This window comes from Hylobates moloch, unplaced genomic scaffold, assembly GCF_009828535.3.
Source record: "Hylobates moloch isolate HMO894 unplaced genomic scaffold, HMol_V3 SCAFFOLD_7, whole genome shotgun sequence".
Lineage (NCBI taxonomy): Eukaryota > Metazoa > Chordata > Mammalia > Primates > Hylobatidae > Hylobates > Hylobates moloch.
The window spans coordinates 104,791,835-104,798,275 of NW_026652282.1; the positions used below are offsets into that span (position 1 = coordinate 104,791,835).

The window sequence follows — 6,441 nt, forward strand, 5'->3', positions numbered from 1 at the left end:
GTGAGACTCCATCTCAAAAAAAAAAAAAAATCTTCCACTCACACATCCAAATGTTATTTTTATGAAACAAGGTTCACTCTGTCACCCAGGCTGGAGTGCAGTGGTGTGATCTTGGCTCACTACAGCCTCTGCCTCCCGGGTTCAAGCGATTCTCGTACCTCAGCCTCCTGAGTAGCTGGGATTACAGGCGCACGCCACCACACGAAGCTAATTTTTTTTTGTATTTTTTTTTTGGTAGAGATGGAGTTTCACCATATTGGCCAGGCTGGTCTCGAACTCCTGACCTCAAGTGATCCGCCCACCTCAGCCTCCGAAAGTGCTAGGATTACAGGCAAGAGCCACCGCACCTGGCCCAAATGTTCTTTAAAAAGTATATCCTCAGCTATGCAAGGTGGCTCATGACAGTAATCGCAACAATTTGGGAGCCTGAGGCGAAAGGACTGCTTGAGGTCAAGAGTATGAGACCAGCCTAGGCAATATAGCAAGACACCTTATCTCTACAAAAAATAAATTAAAAAAATAAGGCTGGGCACAGTGGCTCACACCTATAATACCAGCACTTTGGGAGGCCAAGGCGGGCGGATCACCTGAGGTCAGGAGTTCGAGACCAGCCTGACCAACATGGTGAAACCCCGTCTCTACTAAGAAATACAAAATTAGCCAGGCATGGTGTCACATGCCTGTAATCCCAGCTACTTGGGAAGCTGAGGCAGGAGAATCATTTGAACCCGGGAGGCAGAGGTTGCAGTGAGCCGAGATTGCACCACTGCACTCCAGCCTGGGCAACAAGAGTGAAACTCCATCTCAAAAAAATAAATAAATAAATAAGCAAGGAGCGGTGTTGCACTCTTGCAGTTCCAGCTACTTAGGAATCTGAAGTGGCAGGATTGCTTGAGCCCAGGAGTTTGAAGCCACAGTGAGCTATGGATTACACCACCACTGCATTACAGCCTGGGCAATGGAAAGAGACCCTGTCTCCTTAGAAGAAAAAAAAAAAAAAAGTATATCCTTTATTATGAAAGTCATGATTTTTGGTAGAACAAAAATAAATATATATATGTAAAATTCTGTTCTTAATCTTCTATTCACAAAAGCATAATTTAAATGACCATAATAAATTTTATCTAATGATTTTTGGCTTCAAATAGAATATCGGTTATAAAAATGTATTTTCTAATTTAAAAAAATACTGTGGGTTTTACCCCCAACAATACTACAAATGTAAATGCTTTACACTTACTAGACACAATTCCTTTTAGTTTTGCCCCTCCTTTGCCAAATCCACATGTCTAATTTTAAATTAATAAAATGTTAAATAGTAAAATCCTTTGAAACTAAAGTTACTGGAAAATTATATACTGTTTAATTACATATTTTATTTAATAAATCATATCTGTGATATGCAGTAAACAACTCCTTTGAATGTTTCCCATGACAACTGCCTTTAACAAGATCCCTAGACACCACCTAAACATAACCAGCTTTAGTAAAAATACCAAACCTCAGTTTCTGGAAATTTTCTAGTGCAAATAAAATCAGAACAATTTTTCTTTCCATGTTATCTTTTCTGTCATATTTATGATTAATACAGCTAACAACTGCTGAAATTTAGCTAAATATACCAAGCCCCAATTTAAAAAGTCAAGCAATATCATATCATTATAATGCAGGTCAAATAACATCAGTATACAGAGATATAGTCTTACTGTAACTATAGTTTTAATCCTGACTATAATATAACCATGTAAAACCTTTATATAATGTGAACTATCTTACACCTTTTGTTTTCATACCTAACAATGAATAGAAAGCAGTTACTAATTTTAATCAAGAAATAACTAAGATACTTTTAAAAATCTTACCTCTGTACGTTGAACTATCATGGCTTTTATTTTCACTGAGGATCCGACATAAATGCAAACTAGAATAAAACAGAAAACATGTATTTCAATTTCCACCCTAACATGAGATGATTCTTATAGAGCAAATTATATCAACTGGCAAGTAAAAAAAATTTTAATCAAGCATTTATTCTGCCTTTCATATACAAACTGTACCACTGGTAACTCATATAAGATTAAAAATATCTCTGTAGTAATAAAGAAGGAATTATGAAATTAGAATATCACCATTTTAAGACCCCTAATTAATTAAAGAATCTAGGCATCTACCAATGGCTGTTCACATTACAAAAAGAGACTATGGGCCAGGCGCGGTGGCTCATGCCTGTAATCCTAGCACTTTGGAAGGCCAAGGCGGGAGGATTGCCTGAGCTCAGGAGTTCGAGATCAGCTTGGGCAACACAATGAAACCCCGTCCTTACTAAAATACAAAAGAAATTAGTCAGGCGTGGCGGCATGCGCCTGTAGTCCTAGCTACTAGGGAGGCTGAAGCAAGAGAATTGCTTGAACCCAGGAGGCAGAGGTTGCAGTGAGCCAAGATTGCGCCACTGCACTGCAGCCTGGCAACAGAGCAAGACTCCGTCTCTACAAAAAAAAAAAGTAAAGAAAAGAAAAGAAAAAAAGACTATGAAACATTATGTGCCTCCAGATTCTGATGAAAGAAAACATCACGCAGGCTGGGCAGGGTGGCTTACACCTGTAATCCCAGCACTTTGGGAGGCCAAGACAGGCAGATAGCTCGAGCCCAGAGGTCAAGACCAGCCTGGGAAACATGGTGAAACCCTGTCTCAACAAAAAATACAAAAATTAGCCTGGCATGGTGGCTCATGCTTGCACTCCCAGCTACTCGGGAGGCTGGGGTGAAAAAATCCAATCATCTGAGCCCAGGAAGTTGAGGCTGCAGTGAACCATGACTGCTCGCTCCACTGTACTCCAGCCTGGGAGACAGGAAAAAAAAAAAAAAGGAAAAAAGAAAAGAAAGCATCACCTACCTATGAAGTTGTCTTTAGGGGAAAAAAAAGTGTGAATCAAAATCTGATCAAGCCATCTGGATCCAACTACCAATTCACAGAAAAAGACAACAGAGGAATATATTAAGAGATACCATAGGGATACAATCACCAAAATTCAAACTGTGGAAAAATCTAACAGAGAGTGACCCAATCTCTTGAACAAACAAATTGCAAGGAAAAATGTAATAAAATATAAAGGAAGAGTGCAAGAGAGGAGGAACAGAAGAGCTACAAGACAGAAAAACAATTAACAAAATGGCAGTAGTAAGTCCTTTCCTGTCAGTAATTACCTTAAATGTAACATCTAACTCCATGTTCAGAAGACAAAGTATCTAAATTGATCTTTTTTAAGACTAGCTATTTTTTTTTAAAGCTGTATGCTGTCTACAAGAAACATGTTTTAAATTTAAGGACACAGGCTGAAAGTGAAAGGATGGATAAAGATACTCCATTCAAATGTTAGCCAAGAGAGAACGGGGTGGCTATGCTTATATTAGACAAAATATACTTTGAAAATATAACAATTATAAATATATATATATACATACCACATCAGAGGACAACAGCATATGAATATATGTGACACAGAGCTGAAGAAACAAATAGACACCAACACAGTAATAGTAGGGAATTTCATACACTACTTTCCATAGAATACCCAGACAAAAGATCAGTAAGGAAAAAGAAGACTTCAATAATGCTACAGACCAAATGTATTTAAAGGACATATCCATAACATGCCACCCAAGATAAGGAGACTACATTCTTCTCAAGCACACACAAACCTTTTTCCAGGCTCTAACATGTGATCTAACATTCTGATCACATTAGATCACAAATAACAAATTTTAAAAGATAGAAATCATACCAAATATCTATTCCAAACACAATGGAATAAAACTAGATATCAATACCAGAAAGAAAACTGGAAAGTTCACAATTATGTAGAAATTAAACACATTCTTGAACAACCAAAGAATCAAAGAACGAAATCAAAAAGGAAATTAGGAAATACCTTTAGACAAATGAAAATGAAAACATAAATACCAAAATTCATGAGATATACCAAAAGCAGTTCAAAAGAGGAAATTTGTAGCAATAAATGCTTTTTTTTTTTGACACAGTATCTCATTCCATCACCCAGGCTGGACTGCAATGGCAAAATCTTGGCTCACTGCAACCTCGACCTGGGCTCAAGTGATCCTCCCACCTCAGCCTCAGCACCACCCCGCCCCCCAACATCCCATTAGGTGGGACCACAGGTGCATGCCACCATGCCCAGCTAATTTTGTATGTTTTGAAGAGATGGGGTTTCACCATGTTACCCAGGCTGGTCTGGAACTCCTGGGCTCAAGCAATCTACCCACCTCAGCCCAACGAAGTTCTGGGAATACAGGTGTGAGCCACGGAGCCGGGCCTATAAATGTCTTTTTCTTTTTTAATCTCAAACCACCTAACTCAAAACTTCAAGGAACTAGAAAAAGAAGAATAAACTAAGTCCAAAGTTAATAGAAGGAAGGAAATAATAAAGATTAGGGCAGAAACAACTGAAATAGAGAATTAGAGAAGAAAAAAAAAAAAAATCAGCCAGGTGTGGTGGCTCACGCTTGTAATCCTAGCACTTTGAGAGGCTGAGGCAGGCAGATAGCTTGAGCTCAGGAGTTCGAGACCAGCCTGGGCAACATGGTGAAACCCTGTCTCTATAAAAACAATACAAAAAATTAGCTGGGCATGGTGGCCCACGCCTGTAGTCCCTGCTGCTTGGGGGGCTGAGGTGGGAGGATCACTTGAGCCCAGGATGTCGAGGCTGCAGTGAGCCAAGATAGCGCCACTGCACTCCAGCCTGGGTGACAAAGTGAGACTGTCTCAAAAAAAAAAGAAAAAAAATCAATAAAATTAAGAGTTGTTTTTCTAAAAAAGATCAACAAAACTGACAAATCTTTAGCTAGACATTCAATAAAGAAAAAGAAAATTCAAACAATATTAGAAACGAAAGAGAAAACATTACAACCAATTACACAGAAACAAAAAGGAATATAAGAGGCTACTACACCATGATACCAGAGCCAGACAAAAACATTACAAGAAAAGAAAATCACAGGTCAATGCCTCTTATAAACACAGATGAAAAAATCCTCAACAAACACCAGCAAACAGAATTTAACAGCACATTAAAAGGATCATTCACCATGATCACAATGGATTTATCCCTGGGATGCAAGGATGGTACAACATACACTAAATGTGACGCACTACATTAACAAAATGAAAGATAAAAATCACTTGATCATCTCATTAGATGCTGAAAAAGCATTTGACAAAACTCAATATCCTTTTATGATAAAACTCTCAACAATTAACTATAGAGGCTGAGCGCAGTGGCTCACGCCTGTAATCCCAGCACTTTGGGAGGCTAAGGCAGGTGGATTACTTGAAGTCACGAATTGGAGACCAGCCTGGCCAACATGGTGAAACCCCATCTCTACTAAAAATATAAAAAGCAGCCGAGTGTGGGCCAGGCACAGTGGCTCACGCCTGTAATCCCAGCATTTTAGGAGGCCGAGGCGGGCAGATCACTAGGTCAGGAGGTCGAGATCATCCTGGCTAACACGGTGAAACTCCGTCTCTACTAAAAATACAAAAACAAAATTAGCCAGCTGTGGTGGCAGGCGCGTGTAGTCCCAGCTTCTTGGGAGACTGAGGCAGGAGAATGGCGTGAACCTGGGAGGCGGAGCTTGCGGTGAGCTGAGATGGCGCCACTGCACTCCAGCCTGGGCGACAGAGAGAGACTCCGTCTCAAAAAAAAAAAAGTAGCTGAGTGTGGTGGCGTGCGTCTGTAATCCAAGATACTTGGAAAGCTGAGGCAGGAGAATCGCTTGAACCCAGGAGGTGGAGGCTGCAGTGTTGCAGTGAGCCGAGATCTCACCACTGCATTCCAGCCTGGGCGACAGAGCAAGACTCCATATCAAAAAAAATATACATACTAACTATAGAATGAATTTTCCTCAACACACACAAAAAAAGGCCATAAATAACAAGCCCATAGCTAACATTATATACAATAGTGAAAAGTTGAAAGTTTTTCCTCTAAGATCAGGTACCTGCCCACTCTCTCCACTTCTATCCAACAGAGTACTAAAAGTCCTTGTCAGAGCAACTGGGCAAAAAGAAGAAATGAAATTTATCCAAACAAGAAAAGAAGTGAAATTGTCTCTGCTGACAAAATGATCCTATATTTAGAAAATCCTAATGACTACACCATAAAGTTAGAAATAATACTGTATCCATCAAGGCAAAAAAAATTTTAAAAGAAACAAGGAAATAATAGGGTAAAGTCACAGGATATAAAAATCAACACACAAAAATAGGTAGTGTTTCTATATACTAACAATGAACTACCTGAAAAAAAATTTTAATTCCATTTAAAATAGCTATATTGTAGCATCACAAGAATGGCAAAAAGAGAAAAATAAAAATATAATAGCTACAAAAAATAAAATAAAATACTTAGTAATAAATTTAACCAA

General features: G+C 38.9%; 1 protein-coding gene across 1 annotated transcript in view; it reads right to left on the reverse strand.

Annotated features, from left to right (window-relative positions):
• THOC2 (THO complex subunit 2) overlaps positions 1-1,915 on the reverse strand; it is a 110,268-nt gene extending 108,353 nt beyond the window's left edge. The window contains exon 1 of the mRNA XM_058441429.1: positions 1,863-1,915. The gene's annotated coding sequence lies outside the window, so the exon portion shown is untranslated. The remainder of the gene's footprint in view (positions 1-1,862) is intronic.
• Between the last annotated feature and the right edge of the window lie 4,526 nt (positions 1,916-6,441).